This window comes from Chiloscyllium plagiosum, unplaced genomic scaffold, assembly GCF_037043375.1.
Source record: "Chiloscyllium plagiosum isolate Xiang-an unplaced genomic scaffold, Cpla_swu_hap1 HiC_scaffold_15, whole genome shotgun sequence".
NCBI classification, from domain to species: domain Eukaryota; kingdom Metazoa; phylum Chordata; class Chondrichthyes; order Orectolobiformes; family Hemiscylliidae; genus Chiloscyllium; species Chiloscyllium plagiosum.
The window spans coordinates 50,492,899-50,511,285 of record NW_028270153.1 but is presented as its reverse complement, the minus strand read 5'-3'; positions in this window follow the sequence as shown (position 1 = coordinate 50,511,285).

Genomic DNA, 18,387 nt, shown 5'->3' with positions numbered 1-18,387 from the left:
CCAGGCAGGCACCACCCTCTGTGAGAAGAAGTTACGTCTCAAGTCCCTTCTTAAATCATTCCCTCTCACCATAAAGTTATGCCCTATCAGTTTGGACTCCCCTGTCCTAAGAAAAAACTTTGACTGTTCACTCCATCCAAGCCCATCATGATTTTATAAATCTCTATACGATCACTCCAGGGAAGAAAGCCCCAACCTATTTGGTCTCTCCCGACACCTCAAAATCTCCAATCAATTGCTATATTTTAAAATTAATTATCCTGATAGCCATTTTGACAGCTCCTTTCAAAGAGTAAGTATAACATAAATATGATGGCAGGTGCTGGATGCCAGATCAGCAGGCTGCCCCCAGCTGGGTATAGTACCATGTTGCCAGATAAGTAGGATATTAATAGGGGAGGGCTAGGGTGCTAGGTGGTAGGTTACAAGGTGGGTTTAGGCTGCCAGATGGTAAGTGTCTAGACAAGTAGCATCCAGCTGTAATGGAGATTAAGGTACCAGTTTGATATGGTGCTAGCTGGGATACGGGTAGAGTGCCAGTGTGCAAGATGGCAAGAGCAGTGCTGGAGAAATCAGGTTTGCCTCAAAATCTCTCTCTTCATCTAATTGTCAAATTTTACTTTATGTTCATTCTGCATAGTACCTTGGGACAACTTCTTTTGTGAAAGGTGTTATACAAATATCAGTTGTATAGACATTGATAGTGTTTGTTGATAAGTTGTTAACTTATATTATTGTCAGGAAGGTACTCATCTTGCCAAGCTCAGTTTGTGGAGGCACAATTTCCTTTTATGTACGAGGACGAGGACCTTCCCAAAGCTCAAGCTCATTTATCTCCCTCAACTGGACCACTTCTATCACTCATTGCAATTTACTCTTGTCCTTAGGTTCATGGTGGCACTCTTTTCATTTGCTGGTTCCTCCAAATCAAGCTCTCTTCAATTCATTCTGTCTTCAAACTTTGTGCCAATTGACTCTTATTTCTCAACCCAGACTGTGTAATTATTTGTGGATGACTAATAAATTTACATCAATATATCAACATGTTACTATGGTGACAAAACATCTGAAAATGAACTTTCCAGCTCAGCGAGCAAGTCTTCATCCATTCCATCAATATGCTATGATGAGAAATATTTGTAATGCGTGGAGTGTGTCTGAATCGCCCACTAGCCTCCCATTGTCAGTGCAGTTAGAAACCAAAACAGCAACTGCAATTGTTAAACATTCCATTGACTTTATTTCAATTGATACTGGCAAGAAGTGTGCCTTTTAACTGTCATTTTAACCCATAGGGGTTTACAATAAAAATGTTTTAATGTGCCTTCAGTTTCACAGGTCTAATTACAATATATTGCAAGAACTTTGAGTGATCACACTGTACAATAACTCAGTGCACTATTTTAAAATTATTTATTTAATTAAGAAATCAATGAAAGAGTATCATTGTATAACTAAATGCTGTTTGGTTACCAAAGGTGACACTATTTAGAGTCTCTTATTTCATTGTAGTAAGACACAGCAATGTGAAATAGCAATGTTTTCATTTTGTGTGCCTTAGCAATACAAAGCTACCAACAAAACTGGGGCAATCAAACAGATACCAAACATAAGGCAGCCATGTGGAGCTACAATCCTGGCTATTAGATTAATGCGGCTGGACCTCACTTTATTTAAGACTTTTAATGAACATCAGTAAGAAGAGGGTTTTTTATTTTCTTCTATAGCTGCAGTCAAAGAGACTTCAAGAGGTGAATGTCATTCACAGTAACTATTATTAAAATTGGTGAAATAATATACTTGCTAATGGCTCACTAACATACTTAACAAAAGAATACATTTACTTCCAACGTACAAGTGCAACACAGCTTTCAGTAAAGATGATCAGCTTGCATATGTACCAGGAGACACATGACAGGGAGGTATTATCATGATTTTTTATATTATCGCTAAGATATCATTTCATGACCGCACAAAGTACTGTTGAATACACAAACAGCACTTTAGACTACTGAACAGCCTGGACAGAGTGGACGTTGAGAAGTTGCTTCCATTGGCAGGAGAGACGAGGACCCAAGGGCACAGCCTTAGAGTAAAGGGAACTCCCTTTAGAACAGAGACAAGGAGAAACTTCTTTAGCTAGAGAGTGGCAAAACTGTGGAATTCATTGCCACAGAAGGCTATGCAGACCAAGTCATTGAATATATTTAAAACAGAGATAAGTTCTTGATTGCCAAAGGGAACAAAGATTACGGGTAGAAAGCGAGAAGGTGGGATTGGGGAACCTATCAGCCATGATCGACTGATGGAGCAGACTCGATGGGATGAATGGCCTAACTTCAGCTCTGACGGTCTTATAGTCTCTTAGTGAGTGTCTCAACAAATGATTGTTCATATTTAAGCAGAAGCCAACAAAGACATGTTTTATAGGATGTGGATCTGTGGGTTGTCTGAGAAAATGGTTATGGTTTTAGGGGGATGGATGGTTGGCACTAACTTCTGTTATCAATCATCACCAATAACAGCATAGAACTTCAAAGCACACCGGTTGATTACTCCATTTCTCTCTTCCTAATTCTGGGTTACTCAAGTAATTTAAAATGCACAAGCTGAGATCAGACATCTCAATACCCACTGGGCATCAAAATTTGAAGCCTACCTGGTAGATTTGACTTTAGCAGAAGAGCAATTGCACGTCAATTAAATAGACTGCATTGTGTTCTTTTCAATGTGAATTTCACGAGAAGTTAGTGTTAAATGTCTGATAAGACATTGATTCATAGTATTGATTCTAATAAATCTCTATTTGCAAACAGAATTCACTGAAAGCTTCCACAATAATATTTTAGAGTTGTTTAAATTTTTGAGCTGAAATGCATCTTTGAACAAGTTAAAAAAAATTGATTTTGAATTCAGAAAAAGTACAATCATTGTGATTTATGATGCATGTTTTCAATCACCATCGACTATGTATACACACAATGATGAGAGTGAACATGCAGAAAGGAGAATTCCATTTCAAAATCTAAAGTCTAACAAAACCACTTGTTCAATGTCATGAGCCGTTTAGTGCTGCACTTTCTTGTGGCTGGATGGATGCTCTATTGCATTGGGCAGCCACTCCTTCTGCTCCTTTATGACTGTAATGCCAGGGGCCCATGACTTAAGGAGAAAGTGAGGACTGCAGATGCTGGAGGTCAGAGTCAAGAGTGTCATGTTGGAAAAGCACAGCGGGTCAGGCAGCATCCAAGAAGCAGGAGAGTCACTGTTTCGGAAGTGATGAAGGGCTTATGCTCGAAATGCCCCATTCTCCTGCTTCTCGGATGCTGCCTGACATGCTGTGCTTTTCCAGCACTACACTATCGGCCCGTGACCTAATTCTCATTCAATACTCAGGTTCTGGAAGTCTATTCTCGTCAACATGTTTGCACAAGCATGGCCATTTCCTTCACAAATTCCGAGTTCCCCTGTTGTCACTCTGATGTGATGATTCCTTGGGGCAGTCCATGATAAGCTTTGCACTATAAAGAGCACAATTTACGTATTGTCTTATTGTTCATGATCTATATGTCTCATGATGAGAGAAAAATAGATTACGGAAGACAGCTATTACTGTTGGTGCGGTTGACAGGTGTCCTCAGCAGTTAGTAGACAGTGCAGGAGGGCATGCTGGATGACTACTTCTGGGGTTTGTGGCTGGGTGAAGCGGAATGAGAAAGATGACACAAGCAATAGTAAAGTGGTACAGCATGAGCCTTTGTTGCAGATAGATGCAGTAACAAAGACAGAGTAAGCACTTAATAAAAAGTGAAAGAACTATGGATGCTGGAAATCAGAAACAAAACAGAAATTGCTGGAAAAGCTCAGCAGGTCTGGTATCATCTGTGGAGAGAAATCAGAGTTAACATTCTGGGTAAAGTAACCCTTCTTCAGAACTGATGGTGGATAGGAAAAATAGTTTTTTATGCAGAAAATAGGGTGAGGAAAGGGGCAAGGAGTAAATACTAGGTGGAGATAGTGCTCAAAGAGACAAGAACTGGTGGACAGACAACGGAGTGGATAATGGTCAGATTAGGAGAATGATTACCTTCTACTGGGGACTATTAGAGGCTAACAGTGGGTTACGTGTAGTAGTAGACCATGTGATAACAATGCCTGGTTGGGGTAGGGACATAGGATAAGGTACCTCAAGCCCGAGATTTGTTGAACTCAATATTGAGTCTAGAAGGATGTAAAGTTCCCAAGCGGAAAATGCGGTGATGGTTTTCCATCTTGCACTGAGCTTTGCTGGAGCACTGCAGCAAGCCTGAGACAGAGATGTTGGTCAGGAAACAGGGTGGAGTGTTGAAGTGGCAGGCAACTGGAAGCTCAGTCTTTTTTTGTGGACCGAATGTAGGTGTTCTGCAAAGTGGTAGATGGAGTATGAGTTATCAGAGACGGGATAATATCACATATATTAGTGGAGTGGAGAAGGATACTAACTTCCTTTCTACAATGCTGGGCACTCCTCCAGACAGCTGAGATTGCTTTAACTGATAGTTATATCTTGTTTCAGCGTCTCTACAATTGGTCTTTGGGGAAGAGAAGGATCTATCTATGCATACCTAATCCAGCAGAACCTCCAAGATCCTGCCTGCAAAGTGGGATGCCAATTTTGTCCTATCTGCCATGTTCAGGGCAATATCAGGAATCACATAGGATTGCTCTCGACTGACAGTGCTCACCCAAGTGCACAACAGGATTTTACCAATGGCATGAATGCAAGTGATATTGGTGAATTCTAGGATATCCATTGAGTGGTGAGTTGTCTTGGAAGTAAGGTTCATCGAAATCATTAGTAAGAGACAACATATGGGCAGGATAGATAATTAATGAGGCAAGTTTAGTAAGATATGGTGAAGAACATTGCTGGGATTCACAATGAGAAAGCCTCTGAAGAACTAAACACATTTCAAACTTAAATCAACAAGAGTGAGATTCATCAGTCTTTCCTCCTTTGATTGCAACCTTGTGCCAATATCATTGAGTTTCTGTTATCTGGAAATGTTATAATTTTGCCCTCAAGGGAAAGATAAAATGGAGATAAAAGATACATTGCCACATAACATAAAATGAAAGACTCAAACAAAATTTAAATGAAAGATAGATGACCATAATTCACCACAGAAAGATAATCACTTAATGATCAATTTAAGATGGTAGGAACATGCAAGAAGCCATGTGAACACATTAAAACTACTGAGGTGGATATTGTTGAATTCTTTATAATAAGCATTTCATTTGCCCTTTGCCATCCATTAGAGAAGAAAATTAAGTGGAATTAACTGTCTCTGTGTTATTCATTGAAGAACTAGAGGAAACCATATTTCACTGCTAGCACAATAAAATCTTCCAAAATTTAAAGAAGTGCAATTGGACTCTAGCTTTTAACTGTTTCAGTTATAAAGATCTGGTTACTTTACTCCTAGATGTCTACGAACAGTCTTAAACTTAAAACTAAATCACCTACCTGTGTTTGCTTTTCCTCTGAAAAGCATATTACTACACATTTCTGGGTGCTTTAATCCACCTTACTGATTTGCATTTTGTAAAAGCAAAGAACTGCAGATGCTGTAAATCAGAAACAAAAAACAGAAATTACTGGAAAAAGCTGAGCACTGGGGAAGTTCTTGAGGAAGGGTCACTTGACCTGAAATGTTATCTCCACAGATGCTACCAGACCTGCTGAGCTTTTCCAGTTAGTTGTTTCTGATGCATTTTATAACCTGATTATCCCTCAAATTTTGACATATCCTAGTTATTTGTAAATAGGGCACTTAAACCTCCTAAGACCTGTGAGATAAGTGCAGGTTGGGGAATGAAGAGAATTGATTTTTAGACAGGGAGAACAACCTAGCTGCAGCCCCACTGTTCCTGGGTGGCAGCAAGAAACATACTTGGTGAAGTTTAGAATTTCCAATATGGATAATTGCAGGTCTCCTTTGTTCTGCTAATGCTTTCAGATGATGGAATGAAGTATTTCTAAATTGCTTTAATTAAAACACCAGATTTAATATATTTAGCATGTGGCATAAACGTGAATGTCAAGAGACAGATTTCCTAAGACTTATTTCTTCATTGCAGCTATAGTTAGAGTAAGGGCAGCAAGTAAATGACCTAATTGAAACAAGACAAAGTATGACATGTTACATAACATTTGTAATGACACAGAAATACAGTAAGGGCTTGAAGGAATGTGGTGGTTCCAAAAGTTAATATATGTTTGCACTTTATGAAAAGTCCTTACCAATTACTCTTTCCAAATTTATAGTGTTTTCTGCTTACATCATTGCACTATTTCAGTGAATAATTTTGATACTTGGAGTGAACATCCTATTATATTTTTGTAATGTTGTTGTGAATCTGAATTTGGGTAATTGCTGATTGAAATTTCCTATGTTCAGGTCAATTACCCCATCAAAACAAAATGGGCTCATGCTCAGAGTCAAATCATTTGAATTTATTTCACTTTGTGAAATATAAACAAACAATCTCATGCCACAATGCTATCTTAATGATAAGCAAATGATAAATACTAGTTTTTTTTAACAAAACGTCGCTGCGTGAAGTCAACTTCAATATGTTTAAGTTAATTTCAATAAACGTTACATTTGTTGCTCTTGCTATAACAATCATCTGTTGTTTTAAAATAAAGAAAATGACTGCAAAACAAAATGCAGAATTGAAAGATTCAGTTTAGTGAATGATGAAATCCAATTCTACTTGGGCAAAGTTTTATTTTCCATCTTGAGTAGCAGGTTTTTGAAATTCATTTGTTGGGCTTAAACATCAGTGACTTGAGTTGTCATTTCTGCAACCAAGTTTTATGAATACAAAAAAAAACACACCAACCTTGTTTAATTCGTCATGGGGAGTGAGGCTTACAACTGAAGGTCAAGGGCTTCATGAAGTGCTAATAATAACCATGCCCCGTACATATTACTTTCTGCAGAACCAGGGACATTGGATAAGTTCCTACAGAGCTGCAGCAAAAAAATCACACAATAGGTCTCATGCAGTATGCTAAAAATACAAATCATACAAAAAACAATATATTTTATCAGCAAATTGGCATTATAACATGCCTGGGATACTGTGGGTCAAATTAAACAAATATTTTCTTTTTAAATACATTTCACACTTTTGCAACTTGCATTCAATGAGATACTTTGAAACCAAAATACATCATTCATTCCATTCCCAGAAGCTTATCCTAACCCTGGAGGAAATAGTGCCCTTTCGACACATCCCTTCTTGGCACATTTTTCTAAATGTTATGAATTTTAAATACATATTAAATTAATCACAAAAAATAGAATGGACAAAAGCTAACTTTTAAAAAGAATGTGATGTCGACACCACTGCCTGGCCAGCATTTATTGCCCACCCCCCAATGCTTTTGAGAAGGTGGGGTTGTGTTCTTGAACCAGTGCAGTGTATTTTGTGTAAAGCTACACAGCCATTAGAGAAGTAATTGTTCTGGGAATTTGGTTTCTGTAATATTCTTTGAGACAGCATCTCATCAAATGCCTTCTAGAAATATAAATGTAATACATCCACTGGTTATCCTTTATTGATGGCAGAGCTTGCTGACACTACAAATTCAGAGCAACTGTGCTTGTGTGCTCACTCAAATACACAAGTGCAGGGTTCAAGCCTATTTATGTTGTTGCATTGCAAAATCAGCCCCATGCTTGGGCACAGATCAAATGTGACATTGAAATGGGTTTTGGTGGCGGCTAAGACCTCTATCATTGGTTGGGGTTTTTTGGATGAGTGGAGTGGAAGCAGATGGAATTGGGGAGGGGTACATGAGAAGATTGGATGAGCAGCATTAGGTTTGGGGTGGATATCAAAAAACTTTACCCATTATCCTCCCTGGCTTTTTCCCCTCCACCCCCACTTCTCTGACTCTCTGCAGGTCCTGATGCCAACACAATCCATCTTTCCAGATCCCAAATCTATCTCCCCTCCCTCTCCTGGGTCTCCTTATTATCTTTGCTTCCTACTTTTCTCTCCTATTACATCTCCATCCACCATGACTCCTGATCTCCTATTCTTAGGTCCAAAAATCCCCTCCTTGTTCTCAATCTCACCCTCCTGGATACTGATGCCATTGCCTGATCTCCAAACTCTAAAATGCCTGATTGTCCCCTCCCTGGTCCTGATTTTCTCCCCCATCAGGACACAGGTCATGTCCTCCCTGAAGTATTTCACACATGCATCTGTGGTTTAAAGTGAAGCATAGCATGTCTGTGCCGGTCTCAGCAAACATAGCCTTCCTCCAAAAGAACTTCAATAAATTTATTAAATATGATGTATCTTTGAAAAACCATGTTGGCTCTGCCTGATTAACTTGACATTATCCAGGTGCCTTATTATAACATTAACAATAGCTTCTGACATTTCCCTCTCACAGATGTTAAACTAACTGCCTGTAGTTTCCTGCTTCCCTCCCATTTTGGATAGAAGTGGGACATTAGCTATTTTCTCCCAATCTAAAAGGAACTTTCCCTCAATCTAATTTTGGAAAATTGAAACAAATGCATCAACTTCTTTTAAGAACGTAGGAGGAATCCATCACAATCTAGGAACTTGTCAACTTAGTTCCAAGAATATAAATACTACTTCCCTACTTTTATTTTTGCTTTGGAGTTCCTTCCTTTTAATTCCTGATTTGCAGATTACTTGTATCCTCTCCCGTGAGTAAAATGTTTGTTCAATTTGTGTGCCACCTCTCTATCCTTCATTATCATTTCCCATGACATTTCCTCTCAGATCAACACTTCCTTTTATGTAAAAATATTTTTAGCTAACTTCCTCTCATACTAAGGTTTTCCTCCTTGTGAATTTTTTTAGTAATGCTTGTTCTTTTTCTAATATTCTGTTTAATTTTGCACATCTATGATCTTGACTTTGTTACTATCTTTGACATTTTTTTTGTTAACCATGAATGGACGTTGGTCCATTATGGAACTAGCATGCAGGGGAACTTTCACCACACTGTCAGTAATTAATCCTATCTTATTAGTCAAAACCACATCTAGTATTACCTTCTCCCTGGTTAGTACCATAAACATGCTAGTCTAAGAAATTGTCCTGAAAATATTCAATGAATTCCACACCCGGACTACATTTTCCTCATCTGAGTTTTCCATACTTGATATAGCTTATTTCTGCTCAATACACTGCACTACTATGTCATTACTGTCAGGATGCCTATACATAACTCCCATAAGTGACCTTCCGCCTTTATCATTTCTCATCTCTAGGCGAGATGAATTCTAACACAATACTGACAGTTTACTTTTCACTGTCCCAAATGTAATTTCTTTCAAAAGAAAAATGCAGTTAGTTATTTACAAAGAAGTCATTGGTGTTTATCAATGGCTTGTGCGTGATTGTGAATAATTACTGATTCAGTGAGACTTGGTATGAAACCTAAGGTTTACAATACCACATGACTTAGAGTCATTTTGTACTTCCACCTAATTTACATTTCATAATCTTTCTCCTCCTGAAGATGCTGACCACTTTAACTTTATACTTCCATTCAAGATTTTGCAAAAAAATGTATAGATGAAAATGTGCATTTTCTACATTTAGGAACTAAATATCAGCCTGTCCCACACCTCTATCAGGAATTTTGTATGTAGTCTTATTTTTGTAGCCTATAATATGGTTTTTTAAACACCAATCTCATGCTTTTTTCTATTGATTAAAGATGAGAATAGTTGAGAATAGATACCAGAAGATCTCACATTGACTGAAATACAGGCAAGATGTATTAGCAGTAGAGAAGCATGCACAAGAAAATCAGGATGACTTCTTCCTTGTCTGTCCTCTCTGTGTAAATTGCACAGCATGAAATGATTTGATGGACAGCTGATCAGAAGCTTGCACAAGAAAACTAAATGTTAACATAGCATTTGCACTAATTTGTTTTGTTGTACTAAAAAGTAACATTAAAAATAGCAAATACTGGATATTCTCTGTAGGTCTGGAAACATCTGCAGAGAAAGAGACAGAGTTAATGATCATCAAATGTTGAAGAAATAGTTAACGTACCAAGCAAAATATGATTATTCTTCAAATAAGCTATATCAAACCTGAAATACTCAGATGGGAAAATATAGTCCAGGTATGGAATTCATTCAATATTTTCAGGACAATTTCTTAATACCATAAACATGCTGGTCTAACAAGGGAGAAGGTAATACTAGCATGTATGTCCTCTTCCACCACTGCTCCAGATCTGCTGAGATATTCTAGTGCTATGTTTATTGGAATCAATGTTATGTGGATTGTTTAAAAAAAAAGAATCTCCAATTTTCGACAACTCTGTCCACAGATCATTGACCAGACTCTTTTGCATAGTCAGTATTTTCAGCTTGTAACTGTTGTAGTTCAGCAAAGCTTTGGTCTTTTTATATAGTCATACTGATACCGTCAATGCAGTTTTGACAGAATTCAGACATTTCTAAAGATTATATTCAATATAGCAAAACACTGAAGAACCTTCTCCTGTTTAAAATGAAAAGCATCCTTATATATAGCAACAGTAATAAAATTCCAATTTTTTTGAATCAGAATCATTTACTATAAATGGTAATGCTTTTAAAATCATGATACCAATGCAAATATTTGCTTTTAATAGATCCTGCAAAGTTTTGTTGTGCATAAGCAGATGACCAAAGAAAACAAAAAAATGTTGTAATAATTAAGAATCATGGTTAGAGCTCATCTGTCAGCATGATGCAATATCAACAAAAGTTCACACTGTCCAAAGAGACCTCAGTAACTGAAAATGTTGCTATGGTTGTGGGTATGTTTGCCAAGCTGGAAAGTTGATTCGCAGAGGTTTTGTCTTCTGTCTACATCTTCAGTGTTTTGGAGACTCCTGTGAAGAGCTGCTGTACTGTTCTTCTGGAATTTATTTGGTACTGTTCCTGCTGATCTGGTTACCACATCCAGTTGTTTGTTGTAGTGGCTGCTATATTGGGTCTAGGTCTCTGTTTATTGATGGAGACAGTGGAGGAGTGCCAGATTTATAAGAGAGGAGAAAACCAACAATCAATTCCCATTCTTGGATGTGATGGTAGAAAGAACACAGAATGGTGAATGCACTATGATCCTGAACACAAAAGAGAAGCTGCATTTGGACGCTGTTCAAAGGGGCTACAACACACCACAGCACTCCCGACCAGTAGAGAGATGAACACCCTACAATATTGTCACCAAGAACAGATAACCCTGCAACAGCGGCGGCATAGTGTCTCAGTGGTTAGCACTGCTGCCTCACAGTGCCAGGGACCCCAGTTCGATTCCAGCCTCGGGTGACTGCGTGGAGTTTGCATATTCTCTCCATATCTGCATGGGTTCCCTCCAGGTGCTCTGGTTTCCTCCCACGATCCAAAGATATGAAGGTTAGATTAATTGGCCATGCTAAATTGCCTATAGTGTTCGGGATCTGTAGGTTAGGTACATTAGTCAGAGATAAATATAGGATAATAGGGTAGGGGAATGGGTCTGTGTGGGTTACTCTTTGGAGGGTTGGTGTGGACTTGTTGGGCTGAAAGGCCTGTTTCCATATTGTAGGGATTCTATGATTCAACTTCATCTGCAGATGCCTAATAGACAAACAATGTGTTGAGGACATGCCACAACCTAACTCACTAGCCATTCTACTGTATATAAAATAAATTTCAGAACTAACAGCCAGACTTCTCCGATCCCCGGAGAAGTCATGACAGTCCATAAACTGACAGCCACGTCAAACATCAACTCACCTCAACAAAAGACCCTATACCCTTCATGTGCAAGACAACTGTAATTTATGAGATTCCATGCAAAGCCTGCATGAAACACCATGTAGGACAAACAGACAGACAACTAGCAATCTGCATCCACGTATACCAACTAGCCACTAAATGCCACAACCAGCTGTCACTGGTAGCCATTCACAGAGATGAAAATTCGACAGTGACAACACAATGATCAAGGGACAAGCTAAACAGAACAGCCAAAAGAATTCCTAGAAGGATGGTACTCACCCATGGACTCTATCAACAAACACATTGACCTAGACCCAATATACCAAACACTGCAATGAACATCCAGAACTGGCAACCAGAAACAGCCGGAACAGAACCAAATAAATTCCAGAGAACACAGTACAGCAGTGCTTCACAGTAGGATCCAAAGCACTGAAGAGGTTACCTAGATAGAGGGCGCAACATCTGCAACTTCCGAGCTCAGCGAACATACCCAAAACTGGCACCTGAGCTATAAATCTTTATGCAAATCTTTAATTCAATATGTTATTACTGAACACTTTTCTATTAGCTTATTGTAAACACTGGAAAAATACACATCCATATTTTTGACTTAGGATTTCCCATTTTAAAACAGCCTGAGACTAGTAGCAGTAGTTTAGGTTTACATCATCAATGTAGGTATCTTGTTCCTACAACCCAGATGAATTTCAATATTGTGCAATAAATGGAAAAATACAACTTTGGAACAAATAGAAGACACTGGAGAAACTCAGAGGTCTGGCTGTGTCCAAGGAGCAACAGGCAGTTAATGTTTCAATCCAGCATGACTCTCCAGAGCGAGAGAACAGATCTGAAAATGTCATGCTGTATGACATACGTGAACTGCTTCTGTTTACAGATGCTACCAGAGCTTTACATTCTGTAGATTTCTGTTTCAAACTCATTCTGTCCGTATTTAAATCAAACTTTTACATTAATTGTTGGCAAGTTTAAAAATATTTCAAGAAAATCAGGAATTCCTTAATTTTTTTTACATCCAGTTAGCACTTGTAGAATTTGGAGGTTTCAAATCAGTAAAGTTGCAATAACTGAGATAAGATCCAGACCACACCTCCATCTGCCCTAAGATCGGGAGTCACTTGTCTGATTCTTTTCCTCTGTCATTTCACTCCCCAAAGTCACAAATTATGATTTTTTTTCTGATTATTGTGCATGTTTACTTCTGGTCTTCCTTGATATATCTAGAAACTTCAATACGTAGGATGATTCAATTCTCTCCAATACCTATTGTTGTCTAACTCCCTGGGATCATTCTCACCTGTCTCCACTCTTTCCTACTGATTAATTTTTCTGGAACGGCTTCTTTTCTCACTCCTGCTCTAAATTGAGAAGCGTCGCAAGTTTCTATTCTCTGATACTGTGCCCTGGATAACATTATGTAAATCTGCAAGGTTAGTTTTCATTTGCATTCTGATAGCCCTCAGTTTTAGCTCTCCACTAAGTCTCAAGTACTCTACAGCCTCTGTGCATCAGATGGTACACTGCAATCCAATCTACAAATGCTACTTATCCAGCAAAATTTAACTGATTAAAAACTGAAGGTTTTACTTTAATCCAGTACAAACTTGAGCTCCATTCTGATCTGAAATAATTAATTTTCTACATTAAACGTGCTAGATAATTGCAAGTTGGTTTGAATTTTAACCCTCGTGTCTTTCTCACCAAAATGAATATGAAAGAAATGTTTCAATCACTAGAAATTTATGGTGCAACAATGGAAAGGTACAAAGGAATGAGAGTCTTTGCCTTATCACTGAAAGAGCGCATCTAGCTCAATTGGCTAGATGGCTAGTTTGTGAAGCAGAGTAAACCAAGAGCATGGTGACCCTCATGCTGGTCATTACTGGTCATTTTTTCAGAGAGCATCCCTATGGACCAGTAAGATTATGGTGACTATCTTTATACAAATCAGACCCACACCAATGTAGTAACAAATGATTTTCTGGGAGATGTTTAAGACTAACTTAATATGGTTCCACTGGAAAGAAATCAACACTTCATTTAAATAAACCAATAATGATTATAAATGAAACCACTTGGATTTTCAATCCACTTATGATTTGACTTAATGGGTCTGGCACTTTACTTTCATTTATTTTCTAATTTTATGGCAGCACTTTACTATTGATTTGTGTATATTTGTTATACACTTAAAAACTAAATCTTGGAAAAATCAGGATATGGAGAAAAGATGAAGGAGTGATAAGAAATGAGTTGATCCTTCTGAGGATAGCATGAACATGATGGATCAAATGGCTTTCTTTGCTATAGCAATTCTGTGAGTCAATGATAAAAATCTGTAACAGTGTTTTTAAGAATACTTTGAGATAAATAGTTTGGATTTTGTTCTCTAACAATATATGGCATTTATGGAATAAAACCAATGCAATTTTCAATGCTCACTAAAAACTGCAATTAAAGTACTCCCAAAATTCACTGCAAGACTGAAAGAGTTTGGCAAAGGACTGAACCTTCACAGGAACTCAGGGAATAGCAAATGAAGATTCTTGTGGCAATGAGCTAACATTAAAAATATGCATTGTTTCAGATTCACCTCACTATTGTATTTCATGCTTGAATGATACAAAATGAAAGAAAACATTTCAGGAACATCAGGAAACAACTGAACTGATTCTTCCCAAACCTTTCGGTGTAGTACAAACCACATAATAAATTACAATAATATATAGTTACAAAAAGTTGAGTATAGAATTAACTTCAGATAATAAGAATTTTTTCTCTTCTGATTTGAAAAGAATAAAAATGTTGTAGAATCAGTTTAGGAAGGTTCACTCAACTCAAATTTTATTCTATCTATGAGAAGGGCTGACCAGTGGGCTTACACCCATTGAATTTATTCAAAGCAGACTTGGAATAAGTGTTTGATAGACAGACAAATCAAGGGTTATGAGAAGCAGTCACTAATGTGGAATTGAGATCACAGCTAGATCAGCCACAACCTTAGTGAATGGTGAAACAGGCTCAAAGGGCTGAATGGTCTACTTCTGCTCTTAAACTATACAATCTACGCAGATCCATGCCATCTGCTAGAAATAAAAACACTTGCATCAAAGTGACAGCACTGCCATATCAACTCTTCTCAGTTTTCCTTTTTAATCTCTGCCTCCTGCTAGTCTGCAGATTAGTAAAAATATCTGTTATCTTCAATATGCTTTTACTTCTTGTGAAAGGAACAGATTAACAAGTCCAACACTTCATTCATTTCCCACTGTGCAGCAACATGACAGTTACCCAATGTCACTTTACTATTGCACTCTCTAAATCAGGTGAGTCATTGAGTGCAGCTATGTAACTAGACTGCCACACAGAAGTTAAGTAGTGACTGTGCATTGCATGTTTATATTGAGCTGCATTATATTATTTACAAATGTCTTTGAAAAGATAAACATGTCAAAAGATACGAGTTGTGTACTGAAGCTTGAATAGACTCTGCTGCAGTCTGAATGTTCTGGATAAATTAGGGAATATCTGCAAGTTTTTGTGACAAATAGCATGGAACAGTTAAAAACATGGTTGAGATTTTTAAACTTGTAAGGCAATATTTTCCAGCACAATTATTGAGAAAGTAGCAATGTTGAATAGTTTGAGTTTCACAAATCAGTGTCTTGTTTTAGATTAATTCTCAGATTCTTCAGATACAGTAAAGGTTTGACTTTGTTTCCCAGCATCATCTGTTATTTAAAGGGTGTCCTGAGCAGCCATGCAGTGAAACTGTTATAGTAGCAACAGAATCACTACTTCACTAGCTTTCAAACCAAACCTACCACTTTGTTTCAAGTCATATAGCACAGAAACAGACCCTTCAGCCCAACTCGTCCATGCTGATCTGCTTTCCTAAACTGAACTAGTCCCATTTGCCAGTTTTTTGTTCATATTTCTTCAAATCTTTCCTATTCATGTATCTGTCTAAATGTCTTTTAAAAAATGTTTAATTCTACCTGTCAGGGAAATTAGCCCAATAAATTGGAGATCACAAAAGACAGTTCAAAGTGAAATTGACAAACAGTTTAGTATGGCAATATCGCGGAAGAGAAATTGACTAAGCTTAAACAGCACAGACAGTCTATCCAGATAGCCGAGAATTCTCTTCCTTGAGCTGAGGATGGAGCCAGGTTTTATAAGAATCTTGTACAATAAAGGTTAATTAGAAATGGGGAAAGATACAATGTATTTGGAAATGAAGTAATCTAGTTGCAATCTTGCTAATTAGGAAACAGTTATTGGATGAATGTCCTGATTCTTGATCTAATGCAACATCCTGACAGTATCAATGAGTCCGGGGCTTCCAGTCCTCTTCACAGGTAGGTGCTAATGTCTCTTTTGAAACAGTAAAGTGCTTCCATTATCATGTCCTGGGAGCAATGTTCTTGGTGGTGCTCCTCCATCTGATCTGTTCTTTGTGTGGCTTTGGTATTGTTGGGTTAGGAGACTGCCCTTGGGGCTTTGGGACAGCTATGTTGATCTGGTATTGTTAGTGGATTTTGGGAAGTGTATTCCCTTGTGTGCAAGTACTGTCTGGTTTCACTTATCAGTCTGCTTGGAACCTGCTGAGGCATTCTGGGTGTTTTTGGTATAGTTTGGCCAAGTTTGCTTTCCTGTGCTCTGTGTGGGCATATTATGGGTTGGCAGATTTTTTCTCCATACTACCCATCTCTACCATTTCCTCTGGCAGCTCATTCCATAAGTACACCAGCCTTTGCATGTAAAAGTTGCTCCTCAGGTCCCTCTGAGGATTTATCCCCTCTCCTTAAATCTATGCCCTCTAGTTTTGGACACCCCTATCCTGTGGAAAAAAGACATTGAATAGTCATCTTATTTGTGCCTCCATTTTATGAACCTTAAAAGGCCACCCCTCAGCTTTCTATGTCCAGGGAAAAAAGTCCCAGCCTATCCAGCCTCTCCTTATTAATCAATCTCTCCACTCCTGGTAACATTCTAGAGGGTCTTGTTTTACACCCTTTCCAGTTTAATTGGATTAGCTTTATTGTCACATGTACTTAAGTGAGTACAGTGAAAAGTTTACAAGTCCCATTACAGCTCAACGCGGTCACAGACCTCCAGTCTAAATACAACAACTCTCTGCCACAACACTTTCCTACTATCAAGCCAATATTGTATCCATTTGACTACTTCTCCCTGAATACCAAGTGATCTAATCTTACTAACCACTCTACCATGCAGTCCCTTGTTGAATGCCTTGCTGAAGTCCACAAAGACAATGTCTACCACTGTCTGGTTTCACTTATCAGTCTGCTTGGAACCTGCTGAGGCATTCTGGGTGTTTTTGGTATAGTTTGGCCAAGTTTGCTTTCCTGTGCTCTGTGTGGGCATATTATGGGTTGGCAGATTTTTTCCCCATACTACCCATCTCTACCATTTCCTCTGGCAGCTCATTCCATAAGTACACCAGCCTTTGCATGAAAAAGTTGCTCCTCAGGTCCCTCTGAGGATTTATCCCCTCTCCTTAAATCTATGCCCTCTAGTTTTGGACACCCCTATCCTGTGGAAAAAAGACATTGAATAGTCATCTATCTTCTTGGTCATCCCTTCAAAAACAAAAGTCAAATTTAAGAGATGCAATTTCCCATGCACAAAGTCATGCTAACTATCCCTAATTAGTCTTTGCCTTTACAGATGCAGGAAATCCTGTCTGACTGAATCCCCTCCAACAACTTACCCACCACTAATGTCAGGCTCACTGATCTGTGCTTGCTTGGCTTTTCCTTGCAACCTCCCAAAATGTTGACACATTTGCCAGATTTCTGACACCTCATCCATGCCTGTCAATGACAACTATCTGCTAGGGGTGCCTATTTTTTCTTCCCTAACTTCTCACCATAGTGGTACACTTGATCAGGTCCTGGGGATTTATTTACTTTTATGTATTTCAAGACATCCAGCACCTCCTGCTCTGTAATTTGGACTCTATTCAAGACATTACTGTTTATTTCCCTTGAGTTCCCTAGCTTCCATGTCTTTTTCCATGGTAAATACTGACACAAAATACTGACACAAAAGATGTCTCCCATCTCCTGTGTTTTCACACAAGTGGCCTCATTGATCTTTAAGGGGCCTATTCTCTTTAGAGTTACTCTTTTACTCTTACTGCAAGTGTTGAATCTCTTTGGATTCTTCTTTACCCTGTCTGCCAAAGCTATCTTAAGTCCCCTTTTTGTCCTCCTGACTTCCCTCTTAAGTATACTTCTACACCCCCCATACTCAAGAGGGTGACTGGATCCCAGCCATCTATACCCAAAATATGCCTCCATTTTCCTGACCACAGCCTCAATATCTCTAGTCATCCACTGTTCCCTACTCCTGCCAGCCTTGTCCTTCACATTAACAGGAACATGGTGGCCCTGAATTCTTTGTCATCTCACTTTTGAAAGCCTCCCATTTGCCACATATTCTTAAAAAATAATTTTTTAAAAAATCAGTGAACAACTTCCTCCAATCAATTTTTGAAAACTCCTGTCTAATACCATCAAAA